Source organism: Balaenoptera acutorostrata, chromosome 15, assembly GCF_949987535.1.
Source record: "Balaenoptera acutorostrata chromosome 15, mBalAcu1.1, whole genome shotgun sequence".
Classification (NCBI taxonomy): Eukaryota; Metazoa; Chordata; class Mammalia; order Artiodactyla; family Balaenopteridae; genus Balaenoptera; species Balaenoptera acutorostrata.
The window spans coordinates 17219564-17243241 of NC_080078.1; the positions used below are offsets into that span (position 1 = coordinate 17219564).

Sequence of the window (23678 nt, forward strand, 5' to 3'; positions counted from 1 at the left end):
TCCATCAACAGATGAATGGATAAAGATGTGGTACATATATACAGTAGAATACTACTCAGCCATAAAAAAGAAAAAATAATGCCATTTGCAGCAACATGGATGCAACTACAGATTATCATCCTAAGTGAAGTAAGTCAGAAAGAGAAAGACAAATACCATATGATATCACTTATATGTGGAATCTAAAGTATGGCACAAATGAACCTATCTACAAAACTATTACATTTAGAATGGATAAACAACAAGGTCCTATTGTATAGCACAGGGAACTATATCCAATCTCCTGGGATAAACCATAATGGAAAAGAATATTTAAAAAAGAATGTATGTATGTGTAAAACTGAGTCACCTTGCTGTACAGCAGGGATTGGCACAGCATTGTAAACCAACTATACCTCAATAAAAAAAAAATAATAAAAAAGATGTGATATATATATATAATACAATGTATATATACAATTTTATATTTATACACACACACACACACACACACACACACACACACACAATGGAATATTACTCAGCCATAAAAAGGATGAAATAATGCCATTTGCAGCAACATGGATGGACCTAGAGATTATCACACTAAGTGAAGTAAGCCAGACAAAGATAAATATCAGACGATATCACTTATATGTGGAATCTAAAATATGATACAAATGAACTTATTTGAAAAACAGAAACAGACACAGACATAGAAAACAAACTTATGGTTACCAAAGGGGAAAGTGGGGGAGGGATAAATTAGGAGTTTGGGATTAACCAATACAAACTACTATATATAAAAGAGACAAACAACAAGGTCCTGGGACTTCCCTGCAGGTCCAGTGGTTAAGATTCCGTGCTTCCACTGCAGGGGGCGCGGGTTAGATCCCTGGTCAGGGAACGGTGTGACCAAAAAACACCACTAAAAATCAAAACCAAAAAACCAGCAACAACAAGGTCCTGCTGTATAGCACAGGGAACTATCAATATATTCAATATCTTGTAATAAACCATAAAGGAAAAGAAAAAAAAAACCCACTCACTTCTTTTTCATGGAGTTTCAGGACACAGAGAAATTAGATGTGTGTACTCGATCCACCATCTTTAACCAGAAGTTTCTGCTCACACCTACTCCTGTCTCCACCCCTCCATGAAATGTTCTTATCCGGGGCACTTTCAACTTCTGTGCTGCTGAATCTATTCTCCTTTTCCTTGGCCGTTTGGCATCTCTGAAGCCAGTTGTCCACCTCTCTCTCCTCCTTGAGACACTCGTCTCTTGGTTTCCATGACTACCCATGCTCCTGGTTTCCCTCCTACTTTACTTCTCTTCCGCCCTTGTTAGCGTCTCCTTCACGTGACCCCAAAATTGTGGAGTTCCTCAGGGCTCCATCCTGGGGCCTCTCCTCTCCTCTCTCTCCTTGTGACCTCATGGTTTTCTTTTTTTTAAATTAATTAATTAATTAAAATTTGGCTGCGTTGGGTCTTCGCTGCTGCGTGCGGGCTTTCTCTAGTTGCGGGGAGCAGGGACTACTCTTCGTTGCGGTGCACAGGCTTCTCATTGGTGGCTTCTCTTGTTGTGGAGCATGGGCTCTAGGCGCATGGGCTTCAGTAGTTGTGGCTCGCGGGCTCTAGAGCGCAGGCTCAGTAGTTGTGGTGCAAGAGCTTAGTTGCATGTGGGATCTCCCCGGAGCAGGGCTCGAACCCGTGTTCCCTGCATTGGCAGGCAGATTCTTAACCACTGCGCCACCAGGGAAGTCCCAACCTCATGGCTTTCAATGCCATCTTCACACTGAAGTCTCTGATATCCTCTCGCCCGCCCAAAAACTCCAGCTTTGAGCTCCGGACTCTTAGTATCAAGTCCTCACTTGACATCTTCACTTGGGCATCTCATGTGCTTCTATGTTGAAAACATCCATGGCCGAATTCTTGAGTTTCCCACCACGTCTCTTCCCTCCCTTGAACCTTCCCATCATCCCCACACTTATCCAACCCAGAAACCTCAGATTCATCCTTGCTTCCCTTCTTCCTTTAACCCATCAGCAAATTCTGTCTCCCAAATATATCTAGAAGGCACCTATTTCCCCCGTCTCCATGGGCCACCATGGTCCAGGCCAACACCATGGCCCCCTCCATCATCACCATGACCTCCACCCCGGTTTCCTGTGTCTACTCTGGGCTGGCTGCCATGGATTCTCTCCGGAGCAGCCCAAGTGACCACTTAAGATGTCAATCAAATTATATGGCTTCCCCCACTTAAAAGCCTCCAAAGCTTTCCCAATCTTATCCAGAATAAAATCCATCCTCCTCACCATGGCCCACAAGGCCTACGTGATCTAGCCATTCCTGTCTGTCCCCATTGCCCGTGTCACTCTCCCCGTCGCCCTTGTCACTCTCCCCATCACCCTTGTCACTCTCCCTGTCGCCCGTATCACTCTTCCCATCACTCACCCTTCTCTAGCCACAATGACCTGACATTTTCTCACAGTCTCCAAACTCTAACCTGCCTCTGGGCCTTTGTACTCTCTGTTCTCCATGCCTGAAATGCTCCTCCGCCAACTCTGCTCAGCTCCTTCTGATTCATGAGGTCTTAGATGAATTGTCCCTACCTCCCCTCACCCTTATGTCAAGTGGGTGTCTCCCCCAACCATCCCTCTGGTCATTTCCTTAACAGTGGGTTTTGAACACGGAAGGTGGTATTTGTTTGTTTGTTTACTTGTATTTTGTTTGACTCCCCCTTTGATAAAAGCCCACTGAGAGCAGGACTGGTGTTTTCACTGCCCAGTTTCTAGTACAAGTCCACTGAGGGTGCTCAGTGAAATCTGCAGAGTGAATGAATGCATTCCGCACGGACATGCTGGGTACCTCTTATGTGCCAGGCGCTTTCATGTATACCAAATATAACATTTTCACAACAGGACTACGTTTCCCAGTTTCTCTTGCAATTAGCTGCTTTGGCCATGTAGTGTGGGCAGAAGTGAAGTAGGCCACTTGCAGCTTTGGCTCGGAAAACCCTTCCATGTGATCTCCACCCTCTTTCTTCTTCATTTGCCAGTGGAAGCAGAGGATCCGGCGATGGATTCTGAGGCCCTGGGTGATGACAGTATCACAAGGTGGGAGGAGCCTGGGTCCCCGAAAGACTGGGTAGAGCAGAGTGTCCCCCACACCGCAGCCCCCTCTGGACTTTGCGTGAGCAGCACAGGAGGCTCTGCCATGTGAAGCGCGTGCGGTTCCAGGGCTTGTTCATTAAGGCCGCGAGCCTCACCTTAATCACACATCAAGCATCAAGTGGAGGTGGCTGATGGGTGATGCTTTTGTTGACAAATTTTCACCACATGCAGATGAGTTCTCAGTGTGGCCGTTTCTTGCATCAGCCCACCGAGGGCACTGCGTTCACACCTCAATGACAGCACATTGCGCTGCATGCAATTGTTCCAGTGTATCCTTGCTGGGCTCCTCCAGGGAAGTGCCTGGTTTGTTTTCATCTCTGTGGCCTCAGCATCTAGTCCCCAGGAGGCCTCGGGGAGCATTTGCTGAATCCACACATGAGTGAACTGGTTGCCTGCATCCCTCCTTGCTTTTCTGTCCCTAAAAGCGCCCCAGCAATGCTTTAATTTTACAGAGGCCCAAAGAGAAGAACTGACTTCCCCAGAGTCGCAGAGAAGCAGGATGCTTCAGAATTAGCACGCCCTGGGGCTACTAAACATGACAGCTATTGGGAGTGAAAGCTGGCACCTTCCAGGGGCTGGAGAAAGTCTGAGAGTAGTGGGGGAGGGGGACAGGCTCCTCTAAACCCCCAAGGTGACCCTACCAGACCTCACTGCCCACTGCCCCTCCTCCAGTAGGAAAGAAACACTCCAGAGCCTCCCCCCCCCCCCCCCGCTAGCACTGCCTGGCTCCTGCAGCCTGGGTGTCCACATCACTCAGTATTTTTAGCTTTACCACCTGGCACCTGTGGTCACTGTCTCTGCCCAGCCTGGTGGTGTCCCCTTGCCAGATCTTAAAGGGCCAGCGCCCACCAGCTCAGTGATTCTGATGTCCCATCTCCCCACATCATATTCATTCATTCATTCATTCATTCGTCCATTCGTCCAATCATTCAACAAGCATTTTGAGCTCTTACTATGAAAATAGTGATGCTTTCAGGAATCCATTGTTTTGGATTTCGAGAAACACTTCCACACTTGTGACCTCATTGAGTCGCCTAACTTGGCCCCGTTTTGCTTCAAGCCCTCCCCACTGCTCACCCCATCACCTATAGATCAAGTCCTTGGCTCAGCAGTCAAGGCCCTTGGTGATCTGGCCCCCGCAGACCCTGTCAGCCCCATCTCCACCATGCCCACACAATTTCTTTTTCATATCACCAAGTCTTTGCTCTTGCCATACCCCCTGCCTGGGATGTCCTTTCCTTAACTTCACACACCACCTGGCGGAGGACCTGTCCTTTAAGACAGACCCGCAGGGGCTCCTAGGGTTCCTGCGGGCAGAGGTGGTCAGTCCCTCCCCCTCACTCCCTGCGCGCAGTGCACTCAAGCCCATCAAGGCACCCATCGCGCTGCCAAACTGATTGGTTTGCTTTCGGGTCTCTCCTAGCAGGCTGGACCCCATGAGGGCTGGGGCCCTGGCGTACTATGAGCTCTCAGTCGCTGCTGAATGATGAACTGACAACCATGCAAGGAGCAGCCCACCGTTTCCCAGATGAGGAGACAGAGACCCGCGGAAGGGAAATGACTGACCCAGGTCCAACAGTGAGATTCAGGGAGGAAACTGTCCCAGGCTGCAAGAGCCCATACTCCCGCCCTCCTACTAGGGGCCCAGAGGGCACACCTGGGCTGGCCCTGAGCCTGCCCTTCTCGCCACCCAGGGCAGTGCTGACTCAGGCAGTGATGGAGGCGTGGGCAGGCTGGGCTGGAGAGAGGTGACCCCTGTCTCCCCTACAGATGTTCCATCTATTCCTGGAGCTTGCAGTCACAGCTTGTGAAATGCACTTGGCTGGAGCCTGGGTTTTCCTGAAGGTGGGGGTAGGGAGAGCTAGCAAAAGAGACAATGATCTCTAGGGCATGAACCCCCCGACCCGGTCCCAGTGCACACCCCCTTCCCCACATAAGTACATAGAACTCACACCCACTGCCACAGACATGTACACATACTCACAATCCCACATACTCACACCCAGATACCCAATCACATACACACACAAACCTTCATTCCCCTCCCTTCCCTTTCTTTTATACACAAACTCACATACACGCATGCATATGCACACACAGACATTTCCACTTATTAATTCAACGAAAACCTATCACTATTAGGTGTCAGTGCAGTGTAGGGAGGAAAGGTGGCTTTCAGCTTGGGATGGGGCAGGGGCTTCTTGGAGGGCTTCCTGGAGGAGGAGGTATTGCAGCTGGGCCTAGAAGGAGGGGAGCCAGGAGAAGGGAAGTCTGGGCAGGGTTTCTCTGGGGGTGAATACAGGAGAGCTGAGCGAGATGAGGTGGGTGGGGCTGGCCTGATCTCACAGGCCTTGAATGCCCAGCTGAGTATTGACTTCATCGTGTGGGAGCTGGGAGCCATGGAGGGCTCTGAGCAGGGAGGACATGACCACAATGGGAAAGGACAGGAGGGTCACTGTGGGGGCAGGATGGGAGAGACAGGGAGGAGGCTGTGGGGATACCCAGGTGAGAGATCTGAGAGTCTGACACAGGGAGGTGGCGGAGGCTGGTAAGCAGTGGACAGACGAGGAACTCGGAAGCAGGACTTCCAGGCCCCCAGGGGCCCCATTCGAGCCCTGTGCCCTCGCCCTGCCCACCCGCTGCCCACCTCGGGCACTGACCTCTGCAGTGGGACTTCTTCCAGCAGCTCCTCCTCCTCCTCCCTGTGGAAGCAGACGAAGCAGAAGGCTGGCACGTCCTCTGTTCCACAGCCCAGGGGCCAGGCCGGAGGCAGCTCCAGGACGGGGCAGGGGTGGCTGGTGGCGGCCTCGGCAGCATCGTCCTTTGCCTGGGCAGGGGTCCCCGAGCCAGCTTGCTCCAGGGTCAGTAGCCTGTTGGCTTCAGGACCCCGCGCCTGTACCTGCCCACCTGCCACCTGTGCCTTTTCACTCAGGTTACCCGTCGCCTCGGTGGGTGGGAGAGCCTGGGGCTCTGTCTGGTGGGATCTGCTGTCCTGACCCACAGACCTTCCAGCCACGGGGTTGGGCCCCGGGAAGCAGCTTCCAGCCGCCTGGACTCAGAGGCAGCTGGCTGGTGCACAAAGGTCCAGCAGGGCCCCTTGCTGCCCCTGGTGGTGCCCGAGGCCCCTCAGCTGCCCGCTCTGCTGCAGCCTGTCAGAGGCAGGACCAGGAGGACAGGTTCGCAGATGTCCTGTCCATCTGTTCATCTGTCTGTCCGGCCGTCTGCTCCTCCCCGTCCAGCCAGCACGGCAGTGGCGGTGGTTTCCCTAAGAAAGTTTGCTCTCCCCAGCTGGGGTGGGTGGCACGGCACGGGTGGCCTCCGGGAAGGACAGTCGGGACCTGAAGCTGGAAGGTGGGCAAGGACCAGGTGAGGCTGGCACAGTGCCCTCGCTATCCCCGAGAAAAGTTCTGGACCCTGGAGTCCTGGCTCCAGCACTGGCTCCGACTGGAGCTCCCTTTGCTCCCGGCTCTTCCGACTCCAGTGGCTGCTCGGGCAGACCGGCTTGGCTGTGGGTATTAATAGCTCCACATTCACGCTGAGAAGCCGGGAGGTTAACTCCTTCCCTGCCAGAGCTGGGAGGCCGGTAGGCGGGTGGCCACAGGGAGCAGAGGGAAGGCAGCGCCTGAGTTCCGCCCCCGCCTGAGCCTGGCCTGCCTCCCACGGGACCCTCAGATGCCACCTCTTGCCCAAGAATGACTGTGCAGCGCTCGGCATCTGGATCTTGGTCAGAGTGCCCGGGGCCACCTGAACCCACCCCGCGCTTCTCCAGGGAGCCGGGTGAGACTGGGGTCTCAGGGCATCGTCCCTGTCATGAGCAGGGCACTGAGTTGCAGGGAGCATACCCAGGACTCCTTCACTTACGCATCCACTCCTGGATCCCCTCTGCATTCCCTTAACAAACAATTACCATCACCAAGTCTGGGTCCAGTTCTGTCACTGGCTTCCTGTGGGACCACCCCCAACAATGAACTACACGCAGCCCCTGTGGGACCCAGAAATGGACCACATGCATGGTGTATTCTATTGAAGAGTGTGGGGAGAGGGTGGGAGTGGGGGAATCCAAGTAGAATTTGTTTGCTTGAAAAATGTTGGGGAATTCCCTGGCAGTCCAGTGGTTAGGACTCCATGCGTTCACTGCTGAGGCCTGGGTTCAATCCCTGGTCGGGGAACTAAGAACCCGCAAGCCGAGAGGTGCAGCCCAAAAAAACTGAAAAATGTTTATTGAGCACCAGCTACGTGCCAGGCACTGCGCTGGACACTGGACTCACAGCAATGGAGAGGGCAGACACTTCCTGAGTTGGTGGGCTTGCCTGTCACAGCTGGAGGCCGTTGGGGCTGAAGCTTGTATACCTGGTGACAGTGTGTGAATTAGGAAAGGCGCTCCCTCCGGGCAGGTGCAGCCCCTCCCACACACACACCCCCGCCCCTCTCCCCAGCACCAGCTTGTAGTGTGCATGGCAGGCTGTGTTCCAGCCGCACTCACCTCCTCTGCAACTTACAACATGCACAGCCATTCATAGTGGCTTTGGAAGCACCAGTAAACAAAGGAAAAATAAATTCATCTTGTGAAAAGTGTTATGAAAAAATAAAACATGGAGCTGTGAGGGAGGCTGATGGGGAGGTGGTTTGACAGGGTGTTCAGGGAAGACCTCACAAGGAGGGGACATTGGAGCTGTGACCGGCAGGAGGAGGAGCCAGCTGGAATATCTGCAGGATATCTGGAGGCAGAACAGGTCCAAGAAGAGGAATCAGCAGGTGCAAAGGCTCAGAGGCAAGAACTAGCTGGCATGTTTAAGGAAGAGAGTGAGCAGCAGAGGAGAAGGTCTTTAAGCTGAGTTTTCGAGTGAGTAGATGTTTCCCAGGGGCTCTAGAGGCGGGGCATCACCAGCAGAGAGCAGTGTACCTGCAAAGGCTCAGAGGCATGGAAAGGTGCAGGGTGCCCTGCAGGGCAGGAAGAAGATGCAGGTAACACGGTCAGAGGTGTAGGAGGTATTCATTCCAGCGCTGCCCCTCCCGGGGCTCTGAGGAGGAAGAATGGGTGGGAGGAGGATGGAAGTGGGAACCTGGGTCAGCTGAGGGGCTGAGGAAGTACGTGGGAGGTGGAGCGGCTTGGAAGGAAACATCAATTCAGTGAACTGAATTCCACCGGCTGGAAGGACAGATCTGGGCCTCCTTGGCCAAGAAAAGGTGGGGGTGGGGACACAGCCTGCCACACACAGTTGTTTAGGCTGCACACACTGCACAGGGCAGCCCGGTGGGTGGTGAGTGGGGGGCTGACATGCAGCCCTACCTCTGCTCTGCAGTCTTGCACCTTTAAAACTCTGACCGCATGCAGGGGTTGGGGAGCACCTTTTTCTAATTGGTCCACTCAAAAGAGTTCCTTTTTCTTATTGGTCAGCCTGAAGAGTGCCTTTTTAAAAATTAGTCCACTTAGAGGGAGGGTCGCTTTTGAATTGATCTGTTCAGAGGGCATGCTTTCATCTAATTGGTTCACCCAGAGGGGTGCCATTTTCCAATGGTCAATCCAAAGCGGGGGACTTTTTTCTGATTTGCCTAAAGGTGCCCCATAGGCTGGACTGGGGGGGCATGACTAGGGGCCCCAGGTTCTAGTATGGGCTCTGCTTACAGACCTGTTGTGTGCTTTGGGCCAGTCACCATCCCTCTCTGGAACCATAGATCTGTAGACTTAGCCAGAGGAATGAGCCCAGAAAGGGGCAGAGTCCCTGGAGGTCACACAGTGACACACGGCAGGGCCAGGCATTCCTGATTCTCATCTCAGTGCTCTGTCTTCCTAGGCTGCTTGCCTTGGAGACTTGATGTTTCTTTGAGGAGAGGACAGGCAATGAGAGGGGATAGGACTAGTAGAGATTCATGGAGGAGGGGGAGGGGAGGGGAGGGGAGGGCAGGCCAGGTTAGGACTCCCTGGGGTGGGAGTCATAAGGGGTCAGGTGCCCTAGGCCTCCAGGCGCCCCTTCCCCCTCCCCTGGGCCCCCTGGGTTTGTCATTTGTGGATGTTAATTATTCATGATGCTGGTGCTTTGCCTGGTTTTAATGCACTCTGATGGTGTTCTCTAGCTAATGGGGAAAATCAATAGGTTTTAATTCTCAGTGGCTGTGAAGCTCTGTCTGTCTACTGTTTGGGTGGCTGGGTCTGCTCTTGGGCTGGGGATGGGGGTGGAGGATCAGACCCAGTTCGCAGGAGCCTGAGACTCTGCCTTTCCTTCTCTCGGCCCCACCCACTTCTGACCCCCGCTTAGGGAGGGAAGATTAGAGTCACCAGGCGGCTGCAAACTTCTCCAAGCATCTCAGGAGAGTCTGAGCACTATACCTCGGCCATTTGACCCCCTCCACGAGGGGTGGCCCCCGCACCAGACTTACGGGCCAGAAACACGTCAACAGGGGCAGCCCCACCGGCTTTGGGGGCCTGGAGTCAGGCCTGCAGCCCTTGGCACTCAGGGTCAGCCCCAGCCATCCTCCTGGGCTCAGGCTCGGCTCACAGACCTGTCTCAGGCGTGGGGGGAATCTCACATTCCTGAAGAGACTTAAATGTAAGCTTCTGATATGATTTCTACGTGCAGTTATACATTCAGGCCTGACAATTTCTCTGATGGGATTGAGAACCGAGAACATTTATGGGACATTAAGAGCTTGTCCCATCTCAGACCACATCCTCCCCTGACCCCTCCATGGGGTATCCCCGAGTCACTGTCCTTTATGAATCTTGTCATTACCTTGTGAATGGAACAACTATCTTGCACTGTATTTGCATGTATGTTAATTAGGCAAGTATAAATAGTTAAGATACACCGTGGCGTTTGTAATGCCTTTTTTGGCACTTCTTAATGTTTCCAGAACACGGTGAGCCTCTAAAAAAGGAAGAGGCCTGAGATGTGTTGACCTTGGAGAGGCCCACCCACCTCCTTACCTGAGAGCCTAGGCCTTTCCTGGTGGACCCTGGACCCACGCCTTTGCTGGCTGGAAGCACTCAGGCCACCCGCAGGGGCTGTCTGCCGGGTTCCTAGCCTAGCACCCTGGCCTTCGTGAACCGGGAACCGGGACGTGAACACTGACAGCCAGGCCTCACCTGTCCTGTCCACCCAGGCCGCAGCGAACACTCCCCCATGCCCCTTATTTTCCATTTTGGACTCAGGTGTGCGGAAGGCGGGGTTAATCTTTCCCTTCAGTTCATGGCACATTGTCATTCTTGGTCCACGCAGGACCCTTTCTTGTTTTGATTCATTTCTCATTCCCTCTCACCCCCGTGGATGGTGGGCAGGCAAAAATCTACTGAGGTTCACTCCAAATACCTACCTCGGGGGATGGTGGAGAGAATTATGTGAACCAGGGCATGTGAAATGCCAGGTACACAGTAACTGGGCGGGCTCTCTCGCCCAGGGGCCTCTGAAGCTTGGACAAAGCACCTTCCCCTTTGGCACACCTGAGCATGGCTGGTGCTTTTCAAAGTCCTTCATCGGAGACCTGAATGATAGAACCTAAATTGCTCATAATCCGAGGGGGAAGCAAATACAGACACAAATAGCTCCCATTTCAAATTCAAATTCAGTAGTCACTGGGTGCACACTCTAGGCCAGGCCTCCAATGCTGGGCAGTGCACGTGGGGGCCCAGACAGGTCCAGAGAGGAAACACTCCCACCAGTGGGGGGTGGTTCCCTGCCCAGTAGGGGATGGGTGAGAGATGGCCCTTCACTCTCTATTAATTAGGGTGCAGCTAAGCTGCTGTAACAAAGAGGCCTTCAATTACAGTGGCTCAAACAAATCTTCTGACAAATTAAGAGCATATGCCAGGGACTTCCCTGATGGTCCAGTGGCTAAGACTCCATGCTCCCAATGCAGGGGGCCTGGGTTCAATCCTTGGTCAGGGAACTATATCCCACTTGCCACAACTAAGAGTTCGCATGCCGCAACTAAGACCCAGCGCAGCCAGATAAATAAATAAATAAATAAATATTTTTTAAAAAATAATAAGGAAATGCAGAATCTTGGAACCCGCCTCAGACCTGCTGAATAAGAACCTGTATTTTAACAAAATCCCAGGTGATTCACGTGCTCCTTGAAGTTTGAGCAACCCTGACTTAGAAAGAGAATGGGAAAAAAAAAAAAAGGAGAAAAGAAAGAGAATGGCAAACAGAAGGAACAGCTGAAAGAGTTGAATTCATTGCCTTTAGGAAGAGACCTGGAGTACAAGAGAGGTGGGGTAGGGGACTGCTAATTTTTGATATAAGCTCTGTAGGGTTTTTTCTGTTTATTTTTTTTTTAATTTTTGGCTGCATTGGGTCTTCGTTGCTGCATGCAGGCTTTCTCCAGTTGTGGCGAGCAGGGGCTACTCTTCATTGCAGTGTGTGGGCTTCTCATTGCAGTGGCTTCTCTTGTTGCGGACCACAGGCTCTAGACACACGGGCTTCAGTAGTTGTGGCACACGGGCTCAGTAGTTGTGGCTTGCGGGCTCTAGAGCGCAGGCTCAGTAGTTGTGGCGCACGGGCTTAGCTGCTCTGTGGCATGTGAGATCTTCCCCGCCCAGGGCTCAAACCTGTGTCCCCTGCTTTGGCAGGTGGCTTCTTAACCACTGTGCCACCAGGGAAGTCCCTAAGCCTTGTAGTTTTATTTGAGTTTTAAACCATGTGGAAGATTTACGTTGCTGAAGAAAAGTAAATCATGTGCATGAGTTAAAATCCCCAAAGGGGGGTTTCCCTGGTGGCGCAGTGGTTGAGAATCTGCCTGCCAATGCAGGGGACACGGGTTCGAGCCTTGGTCCGGGAGGATCCCACATGCTGCGGAGCAGCTGGGCCCGTGCGCCACAACTACTGAACCTGCGCTCTAGAGCCCGTGAGCCACAACTACTGTGCCCACGTACCACAACTACTGAAGCCCACGTGCTAGAGCCCATGCTCCGCAACAAAAGAAGCCACCGCAATGAGAAGCCCGCGCACTGGAACGAAGAATAGCCCCCGCTCACCGCAACTAGAGAAAGCCCACGCACAGCAACGAAGACCCAACGTAGCCATAAATAAATAAATAAATTTAAAAATAAAATAAAATAAAATCCCCAAAATACCAAATGGAATGTAAAGGCTTTCTCCCACTAGAGACCTTCACCTTGTCAACAGTTTCTAGAGTATCCATTCAGAACATTTCTCTGCACATCCAACCTATCTGTGTCTGATTATCCTGTTTATGTTTTTTTTTACAGATAAGAGCCCATGCAATGCACTGTTCTGCATCTTGCTCTTTTCACTCAACAATAACTTGGAGGTCACGCCAGATAAGCGCATATAGATCTGCTTAATTCGTTTATAGGTTGCTTTTATAGGCTATTACAGGATGCCTAGTATTGTAATTTATTTAACTGCTCCCCTACTGATGGGAAATTAGGTTGTTTCTAGCCTTCTTCTCTTACAGACAATGTTGGAATATAAGCATTTTGTAACTGCAATACAGTGTGGAGTTAAGGGCACATGCTCTGGACATAGAATGCCTGGGATTGGAGACCCAGGGCTGCTGCTAAGGCCGGTTGTTTCATCTTTATATGCCTCCGTTTCTGTAGCTGTGAAATGGGGATAAAAATAGTACTTACTGGGAATCCCCTGGAGGACCAGTGGTTAGGACTCCGAGCTTTCACTGCCGAGGATGGGTTGTATCCCTGGTCGGGGAACAAAGATCCCACAAGCTGCACAGCGTATCCAAAAAATAAAAAATAAAAGTACTACTTACTTCTGAAGGTGGTTGGGAGGAATCTGGTCCACAGATATTTATTGAGCACTTACTATGTGCCAGGCACTGTTCTAGACACAAAGGATTCAGTAATGAACAAAACAGATAAAAACCCCTGCCTTTGTGGAGCTTATATTCTAGTGGTGGAAGACAGATACTAACCAAGATCAATTAAGAAAATATATGATGGGCTTCCCTGGTGGCGCAGTGGTTGAGAATCTGCCTGCCAATGCAGGGGACACGGGTTCGAGCCCTCTTCTGGGAAGATCCCACATGCCGCGGAGCAACTGGACCCGTGAGCCACAGCTACTGAGCCTGCGCGTCTGGAGCTTGTGCTCCGCAACAAGAGAGGCCGCGACAGTGAGAGGCCCGCGCACCACGATGAAGAGTGGCCCCCGCTCGCCGCAACTAGAGAAAGCCCTCGCACAGAAACGAAGACCCAACACAGCTATATATAAATAAATAAATTTATAAAAGAAAAGAAAAGAAAAGAAAATATGTGATGATAAGCTCTAGGGAAGTGGAGCAAGGAAGAGGGATGGAGAGGGAGGTTTGCAATTTTAGATAAGGTGGTCGCAGATGGCCTCACTGGTAAAGTGACACTTGAGTGATACAGCTGAAGGAGGTGAGTGGTGAGTTACGTTAATACTTGGGAGAAAACCATTCCAGACAAAGGATCACGGATGGGGAGCTCACTGCCTTCCAAGATGGCTACTAGCAATAGGAAGGGCCCCTGTGCCTTCCACCCACTAGCCTTACGTCTACCCTTGGGGACCCATACGAAGGAAGTAGGATCCCTCCCCTCCCTATAGCAACCCTTCCGTCAGATGCCAGCTAGAGAGCGGCTGCCTCGTGGCCCTGTGTTGTGATGGAGCTGCCCAAAGAACTATGGTGGCACTGGCCACAGCTGAAGAAGCCTGGTGGCCTCAGAGACGCGACTGGATTTCCAGTCCAGCAGGGTCAGTCCCTGGCACTGGGGGACTCTGCCTTCAGGTCTGCGTCCCCCTTCCGGAGTGGGGAGGAGGAACCAGAGAGTGGGATGCAGGGAATGCTGTCTTTGGGTCAATATACCTGGGTGGGCTCAGCTTTGCAAAGAGAAGTTTCGTGGGCTGGGTGACCTGTGTGCAGATCTCAGCAAGGTGGGTCTTGGACCTGGGAGACCAGCCCCCTTGGACCTTGATGATCTCTCCTTCTGAAGCCAAGTAAGGTCAGTTCCAGAGTTTCTCTGTAGACATCTTTGGGAAGGCAATCTGATTGGAAGAGGAAGAGGAGCTTGTTTTGAGGCAGCAGTGGAGAGCCAGGGTGCTGTTGAACTTAGAATGCTTATTTGGGATGACTTTGTGGGGGGAACTGATGACGTGGTGGGAGGACTTAAGACGCTCAGTCACCCCTAAGCATCACCATTGCCCCAGGGCCAATGTGCATCCTCAGTCCTCCATCCTCGAAGTCTAGCTTTAGCGCCCCCTATGGACAGAGACGACCGCAGAGCTCTGACCCAGCAGAAAGGTGGTTTGCACAGCCCCGGCCTCTGCATTACGAGGCCAAGTATAGAAGGGGTAGGTTTGCGCCTAATACCTGGCACCGGGGCATTTCAGATTAGTGAGAAAAAGATGGGCTACTTGATAGTCTTTGAAAAATATATATCTGGATCCTCACGCACTGGATACCTCACTCGTTAAAGCATAGGAAACAACAGATGGATCAGAGATTTCAAAGTTAAAAATAAAACTATAAAAGAATTAGAAGAAAGTATGAATTTTAAAAATAATCTCAATGAGAAAGTGTTCTTCCGGTGAGAAACCAAGTTCAGAAATTATAAATCTGACTATAAAAAATTTAAAAGTTTCTACACAGCAAAAACTACTACAAACCAAATAAACACAAATGGCCAACTATTTTTAAAGTGTGTAGTACAAATGATAGATAAGAGCTAGTGTCCTTAATACAAAATTAGCTCTTTCAAATCAGAAAGAAAAGGACCATGAACCCAATAGGACAAATAGCAGAGACTGTGAACTGGCAGTTCCAAAATAAAGAAATAGAAACAGCCAGTAAGTATATGGGGAAGATATTCAACTCCTCTCATCCCTGAAGGGTCTTTGCATTTCCTGTTCATTTGTTTGGAGCACTCCTCCCCCAGGTAGCAACATCACTTGCCACAGGTCCCTTCAGGTCTGTGTCACTCAAGTGTCACTGTATAGTCTAAGGGGTATAAATGACCAGGGGCCTGAATTTCACAATATCTAAGGTGGGAAGGCCCCTGGAAGGTCATCTGTGTGAGATAAGGCCAGCAGGGACCAGGCCATGCCAGCAGGTTAAGGGTTTTGAGTTGATCCTAAGAGTAAACAGAGGCTAATCAGGAGGAAAAGACATGATCAGATTTGTGACTTGAAAAGTTCCCTCTGGCTGCTGAGAGCAGGGTCAGGGTGGGGAACCCATGTGGGAGATGGCGCAGTGGTCCAGGCTAAAGGTGACAGTGGCCTGGAGAAGACTGGAGGAAGTGGGAATGGAAGAAGCGAATGAACTAGAAAGATATGTAGAGGGTAAATCTCAGGCCTTGGTGAGGTTGGAGGAAGAGGGGGACTTCTAGGCTCCTGGCTCACGTATCTAGACCGACAGTTTTGTCAGTCACTGAAATAAGGAACGTTGAAAGAGAATTGGTATGGAGCATCGTGAGGGCAAGCTTAGCCTGATGGGTCCCACGGGCGTAGGAAACATCCGGGTGGAATTGAGGAGCAGCAAGTTAGACATGCAGAACTGAACCTCCAGGGTCGGTTTGGGCAGATGGTGATTAAACTCAAGGGAGTCAGTGACAACAAGGAGGGTTAGTGTGGAGTGAGAGGAAAAGAGGGGCTAGGACCCCGCCTTGAGGAACCCCAAAATTTAATTGCCACATAGACGGGGATGAGCCAGGAAAGGGGATGAAGAAAGGAAAACTGGGTCAGAGAAGTCAGCTTTTTAAGAGGGAAGGAGGGTGAGCGGTGCTGAACGCTGCCGAGGGGCCAAGAGAGATGAAGACTTAGAAAAAGCCCGCTGGATTTAACGTTTATGGCAGAGGCAGCCTGAATGCCGGGGTTCTCAGCCTGGGCACTGTGGACATTTGGGCTGGATAATTCTGTGCTGTGGGCTGTCCCGTGCCTTGGAGGATGTTTACCGGCAGCCCGGGCCTTTACCCATTAGATGCTCGTAGCACCCCACTCCCCAGCTGTGGCAACCAAAATCGTTTGCAGATGTTGTCTAATGTCCCCTGGAAGGCAGAGTTGCCCCCGGTTGAGAACCCCTGCCTTGGCGGCGTGTTTTGAGTAGGCATGCAAATGGCGGCAGTGACATTAGGTAGTTGTTTCTAGAAGATTGCTCCTAGAGAAGAGAAATAGTGCCAGAGAGGGCAACGTTGAAAATGTGTAAATAACGATGAAGTGGCAAACTTTTGAATTTTCTTTTCTGTTTTTAAATTAATTTTTATTGGAGTATAGTTGATTTACAATGCTGCATTAGTTTCCGTTATACATATACATATATCCACTCTTTCAGATTCTTTTCTCATGTAGGTCATTACAGAGCATTGAGTAGAGTTCCCAGTTCTATACAGTAGGTTCTTTTTAGTTATCTATTTTGTATATATTCGTGTGAAAACTTTTGAATTTTCTTTGCCACTCTTTGATATGTGAGAAATAGCCTCTCAGTATGGTTTCACTGTATATTTCTCTTATTGTGAGTGAACTTGGCATCTTTTCATAGGTCTACGGGAAATTGTTCTTTAGAGACTATCTTTTTCATGTTTTTACCCATTTTTCCTATTGGTTCATTGGTCTTTTTCTTGTTGACTTTAAGAATTCTACATATTAGGCAAAAGAGTCCTTCATTTGTGATATGAGCTGCAAATATTTTTCCCTAGCTTGTCATTTTTTTTAAATAAATTTTATTTATTTATGCATATATGTATGTATGTATGTATTGGCTGCGTCGGGTCTTCCTTGCTGCACACGGGCTTTCTCTAGTTGCGGCGAGCAGGGGCTACTCTTCGTTGTGGTGTGCAGGCTTCTCATTGCGGTGGCTTCTTTTGTTGTGGAGCACACGCTCTAGGCGCGCAGTCTTCAGTAGTTGTGGCACGCGGGCTCAGTAGTTGTGGCTCGTGGGCTCTAGAGCACAGGCTCAGTAGTTGTGGCGCACGGGCTTTGTTGCTCCGCGGCATGTGGGATCTTCCCAGACCAGGGCTCGAACCCGTGTCTCCTGCATTGGCAGGCGGATTCTTAACCACTGCGCCATCAGGGAAGCCCTGTCATTTTTCTTTTGACTCTTGTGAGGCAAAAGAGACATAGGCCCTTGTGTATATTTCTGATGGGTTGTGCAAATTTGTACAATTCTTGTGAATGGCAATTTGTCATTATCTATCAAAATTACAAATGCCTTGGGTGGGGAAGGGAAGGATTGGGAGTTTGGGATTAGCAGATTATTATATATAGGATGGATAAAAACAAGGACCTACTGTATAGCACAGGGAACTATATTCAATATCCTGTGGTAAACCATGATGGAAAAGAATATGAAAGAGAATATATATATGTATAACCAAATCACTTAGATGTACAGCAGAAATTAACACAACATTGTAAATCAACTATAGTTCAATAAAATTTTTAAAAATTACAAATGCTTTTATCCTTTGACTCAGCAGTCTCACCTCCAGGAATTTATGCTATAGAGCAACTTGACATGGATGAAAATGTGTGTGTGTGTGTGTCTGTGTGTGTATGTATGTTGGTTATTGTTTCTGTTGACTTTTTTCTTACAAGACTGGAAATAGCCCAAGAAGCCATCAGTAGGGGACTAATTTGCTGCATAAGAATTTTTGATAAGAAATAGAAAAAATTATCAAGCTTTTAGAAACTAGAGCAGAGAAAGAATAAGATTATATGAAATTTGAAAAGGTAAATAGTGTCATAGTTTTAAGCAATTTAAAGATTGTTGGATTGAAATTATTAGTCATTCATTCAAGTAATAAACATTTAATGAATACTTGCTATAAATTAAAAAAATCACTGATTCACTGCTATAAAAAAATGAAAGTTTCTATGTGCTGTAGTGGAAAAATCGCTAGGACACTGTTAAGCCAAAAAAAAGCAAGAAAAGGAAGAGTATATTTAGAATGCCATCTTTTGTGTAAGACATGGGGGAAATGGGAAATATGAAAATATATTTTATTTACATAAAAAAAACACTGAGGGGGAAAAAGTAAAAAATGGTTATCACAAAAGGTTGGAACATAGGGAGGATGGGGAATAGGAATGACAAATATAACTATTTTTGTTCTTAGTTTTTTTTTTTTAAACCGGTAAATTATTTACTCTTTAAAAAGTTAATGGGGCACTTTCCTGGTGGTCCAGTGGTTAAGAATCCACCTTCCAATGCAGGGGACGCGGGATCGATCCCTGGTCGGGGAAATAAGATCCCACGTGATACAGGGCAAGTAAGCCTGCACGCGCTGCAACTAAGACCCAATGCAGCCAAATAAATAAATAAATGAATATCTAAAAAAAAAAATTAATGGGATGGATTCCAGTTGAGAGAAAGTGGTTGAAAATATAGAATAGGTTCGCAAGAGGGTAGGAGGGTTGGAATTCAAGGCCCAGGTGTAAGTGTGGGGATTTGCCTCAGTTTTGCCATCTGTAAAATGAGCTAACCATGAAAAGCACTTAGCACTGACTTACCAAATGTAACTCTCACTTCTTCTCTGAGGCCCTGAGTAGGCTGGGTGCATATGCCAGCTTCGGGAAAAGACCTTGTCCATAACTCCTCTAAGTGCATCCTAGGAGGATAGTCAATGGTCAGTGGAGGGCCTGAGGCAGGCCCGAGCCTCACTGCATGCGAGGGAGGGAGACCGCAAGTGAGGCTGAAGGGCAGGGAGGCTGCAGGCTGGCAGCCATCACTTCACAAGTCCACCCACACCCTTCTCCAGCTCCACAAGCCCACGGTGGGGACAGATTGGTCCTAAATTTAGCTGAAAAGCAGCCCCAGAGTGAGCTTGAGAAGCAAAATGCACAACAGCAGCCATCAGCATGTTAAACCCCTTGCTTCACAACAGAAGAAACTGAGGCTCGGAAAGGTCAGGGGGGCTAATTATCCAGAGCTGCACAGCAAGGTGGGCCTGGCCCCTGCTAGCAAGTACCTGTTCTGGAGTGTTGTCCCCCTCCACCAACTCATATGTTCAAGTCCTAACCCCAGTACCTTAGAATGTTACTGTGCCCCAGGCACAGTGATGCTAAATAAATTGAAACGTCAGAGTTTGGAGCAGAGAAAGGTTTATTGCAGGGCCACACAAGCAGAATGGGTGGCTCAGCCTCCAAAACCCGAATTTCCTGAAGGCTTTCAGCAAAGCATTTTTAAAAGCAAGGAAGGGGAGTGGTTAGTTGTTGCAAACTTCTTGGTGTGGAATCCTTTGTTCTTGCAGCTGTCCACATAGGTCAGGTCACAATGTTCCTGTAAACCTCCAATGAGTCAAATGTTATTCTCTGTTCAGCAACTTTTTATCTCTATATGAATGGAAAAGTGTTACACTCTTAAAGGTCAGAGTCTTGAGAATGGGCTACCCTGTATATTTCAGGATCTAGGCAACATTCTTAACTGGAAGCAAAGGCAATAGAACACAAAGGTTAAAGTAAAAGAAACAGATCTAATACAGAGTCAGATTTGTTCTTCCCTATTACAACTGAATTTGGAGATGGTGTCTTTAAAGAGGTAATTAAGGTAAAATGAGGTCATTAGAGTGGGCACTAATCCAATGACTGGTGTCCTTATAAGAAGAGGAGATTAGGACACAGGGACACCCAGAGGGAAGACCATGTAAAAGCAGGGAGAAGGCAGCCATTTACAAGCCGATGAGAGAAGCCTATCGACAATTTTGGATTTCTAGCCTCCAGAACTGTAAGAAAATACATTTTGTTGTTTAAGCCACCCAGCCTATGGCACTTTGTTATGGCAGCCCGAGCACACTAATATAGTTCATTTCCCATTCATGTCAAATAAGTCTGGAGGCGGGCAGTCCAAGATGGTATGGCCATGTCACAGAGATTCAGGCTCCACTTTCTCTCCCACCTTTTATTTTCAAGGTCACCTCTTGGACCAAGATGGCTGCTGGAGTTGCCTTATTCCAGGCAGCATCAAGGAAGAAGGGACAAAGAGTGGGTCCCTCCTTTTTAAGGCAACTTCCTGCAAGTCCCATGGAGCAGTTTTGCTTACATCTTATTGGCTATGGCTTAATCACATGATCAAACCTTGCTGCAAGGGAGTCTGGGAAATGTGCCCAGCTAAAAGCAAGGATTTATTCCTAAGGAGCAAGGGGAGAATGGATGCTGGGGGAGGCAACCACAGACTGTGACCTCAGTCCAGGTACTCAGGGGTACATGAAGAACTTTCTTTGCGTTTTCCGCAACTTAGCATAATTTCTGTTGCAAGCCAGGATGGCACTGCCACCTCACTGTGTGAATGTGTCTAATTCCTGGGTGGCTTTTGTTATTTTTTTATTATTATTATTTTATTTTTTTAATTATTATTATTTTTTAAAATTTATTTTTATTTTATTTATTTATTTTTGGCTACACTGGGTCTTTGTTGCTGTGTGCCGGCTTTCTCTAGTTGTGGAGGGTGGGGGCCACTCCTCGCTGCCGTGCACAGGCCTCCCATTGCGATGGCTTCTCCTGTTGTGGAGCACATGCTCTAGAGTGCAGGCTCAGTAGTTGTGGCACATGGGCTCAGTAGTTGTGGCTCACTGGCTCTAGAGCGCAGGCTCAGTAGTTGTGGTGCACGGGCCTAGCCGCTCCGCGGCATGTGGGATCTTCCTGGACCGGGGCTCGATCCCATGTCCCCTGCATTGGCAGGCGGATTCCCAACCACTGCGCCACCAGGGAAGCCCCCTGGGTGGCTTTTGAAATGCCCAGCTATGGTGGGCGATGTCTGTCGTAAAGCCCTCTGTCCATGCAGGTGTGCCCAAAACATCAGCCCTCAGCCGTCTGCCACTGACCTTTAGCTTGTACAGTCCCCCTCGTTTCTGTCTCTGCAGCTCCTTTGGCCTCTTCTGAACCATCCTCAAGGCTCAGGGATCGTTTTGCTGCTCCCATGCCCACATTCTTTCCATCTGCCCTTGGGCTTCTCAAACCTCTTTCTGGGGTCTTGTTCCTTTCCCCACAAGAAGTTGAGTTCAGGGCCTCACCCTCAGAGACTTCCCAAACTCTCTTTTTTTCATTACCTCTCCTCTGCCTCTCTCTTTTGTCCCGTACCTCAGGGGAATATTTCTGATCTGAAGTTGGCAAGCCTCTATGTTTCTCCAATTACGACTTAAGCTATTGGGACACAAAAGCCAGACTCATGGCTTTTTACCCACTCATATTCCTCTCTTGAGGTGACAAGCCCAGGTTTTGGCTTGACAGCAGGAAAGAAAAAAGAAAATATCAGGAAATTGAAAAAAACATAGGTTAATATCCCCAAAATATTGTCCTGCCATATTTTCAATAAACTTCCCTGTGGTTGACACTATCTGGCATTCCTTACCTCCTTCTCTCTTGCTGTTGCCACTGTACAGCCTGGAAAAGCTAAAGATTTTCTTTCCCAGCCTCTCTTGCAGCTTAGGGAAGCTGTATTTCTCAGTTCTGGTCAATAAGATGGGAACAGAAGACTGCTCAAGGTTTACGGGAAGGCTTTTACTTTATCCAAAAAAAGAGGCCAGGTGTGGCTGCCACCATCTCTTTCCCTCTGCTTCCTACTTAGAATGTGAACACAATGCCTGGAGCTGCAGCAGCCATCTTGCCACCATGAAGGCAAAGCTAAGAGAATCAGAGATGCCACTGACCCGTTGAGCAGCTGAGTTTACACAGCATCACTTATTTACTATTAAGCAAGAAAAATAAGTCCTCATTTTTATGTCTTTGTTTCTTGCTGCTGAAACCATTCCTAATGTATACACCATAACTTTATTTAAGTTAGCACAAGCAGGTTTCTCTTTATTGTCATGACTGGTGCCCAGACAGTGACAGTGTCTTGGATTCTGGGCCATGTGGATGCAAGAGTATTCCTAACCACCCTCCAACACGCTCAGCCCAGACCCAGCCAGCAGTTCTGTCCTGGTGATCCCCATGCCAGGCTCTATGTTTCAAAGTGAGTCACATAGGTAAGTAAATTCTGCTGAGGAGTACTGAGTGGAAAATCTTGGTTCTTCAAGCAGGCTGAAGGGTGGAGATAGTCCACCAACTATTGTCAACCTTGGGACCCACCACACTTCCTTGGCCCCCTTTTTGGGCAGCAGAGGCCATCATTCACTGAGTGTTTGAGGATAATCCAGACTTGTCTACTAGAGGGCTTCTACAGGTGTGTCATGATACGTTGGGCAGGTTCCTGACTGCTCCAGAGGAAGGTGCCAGGCTGAGGTCTTCCTTTATGCAAGGGGAAATCCCTTTGCTAGTCCCTTCCTTCTGCATCCTTCTTCAGCTGAAGTCATCAAGGCCTGAAAATAGAGGGTTGACAGAGTACAGATATGGTTGGTGTGGGGAGAATGTGTACTATCCAGAACTTCAAATCTGACTCCATCCAGCTCAAAAGTGATGGCCTAAGCCAAGTCAACCTAGAATAAGCCCTAGAACTCTTCCCAGAGCAATTCAAGAAGAAAACCTTTCCTTCCTTTAGAATTATTCCTGAGAGGATGATAGTATGGAGGAACCAGGGTCCACCACTAGGGGAGACCCTGTCCAAGAGCAAAGCAAAACCAAAGAGATAGAGACCAAGCACATGGTAGGAGCCCCTGGATCAGGCTATGCCTGAAGACCACCTACACAGAAACTTTTAAGAATATATGTGGGGCTTCCCTGGTGGTGCAGTGGTTAAGAATCCGCCTGCCAATGCAGGGGACACGGGTTCGAGCCCTGGTCCGGGAAGATCCCACATGCCGTGGAGCAACTGGACCCGTGCACCACAACTACTGAGCCTGCGCTCTAGAGCCCACGAGCCACAACTACTGAGCCCGTGTGCCACAACTACTGAAGCCCGTGCCCCGCAATAAGAGAAGCCCGCATACTGCAACAAAGAGTAGTCCCTGCTCGCCGCAACTAGAGAAAGCCAAATACACACCCAAACACAGCCAATAAATAAATAAATTAAAAGAAAAAAATTATAAAAGGATATATGTGAATCAGAATATATCACTGTTTTCTTAAAGCTAATTTGAATTGCTTTCTTTCATACAAAGTAAAAATGTCTTGAGAATTTCAGCTCATGAAGAACAGTGTGGCCTCTAGGCAGCTAGGCTGAGACATAAGGCCCACATTGCCTGTTGTCAGATCCATTGCAATGCACTGATGACCAGAGCCTGATTCCAAAGTTTCCCTGGGAGAATTTGGGTGCATATAGCTTGTCTTGATGTTTCAGCTTTGCCTTGTCCCTGAGGATTTCCCAGACCATTGGTTCCAGCCCAAAGTGCATCTCTCTGCTCTCCACATTTGTCTGTGCAGTGCATTTGGCACTAAATTATGTGCTATCTCATCTGTTGTCCTTAGCTGGTCTTTAAATCTTGGCAAACTTGGGCTGCTTTTCAACTTTTCTCTTTTTATGTGAACTCCTCCAGGCCAGGGACTGGTTCTTATTGATTTCATTTTTCTACACAGCTTCGGGCTCTGCGCACAGATGGAACTTTTGGGTGGCAGCATGGGATAATGGAAGATACACTGGCTTTGAATCCTAGCTCTGCCACTTGCTATCTGGGTGACCTTCAGCAAGTTACTTAAATGTTCTGAGCCTCATCAGGGTTATTGTGAA

General features: G+C 49.1%; 1 protein-coding gene across 2 annotated transcripts in view; it reads right to left on the bottom strand.

Annotated features, from left to right (window-relative positions):
• The window catches only part of SBK1 (SH3 domain binding kinase 1), a 49810-nt gene extending 43188 nt beyond the window's left edge, over nucleotides 1–6622 (bottom strand). For both annotated transcript variants that reach the window (XM_057529861.1, XM_057529865.1), the window contains exon 1: nucleotides 5813–6622. The gene's annotated coding sequence lies outside the window, so the exon portion shown is untranslated. The remainder of the gene's footprint in view (nucleotides 1–5812) is intronic.
• Nucleotides 6623–23678: the final 17056 nt, after the last annotated feature.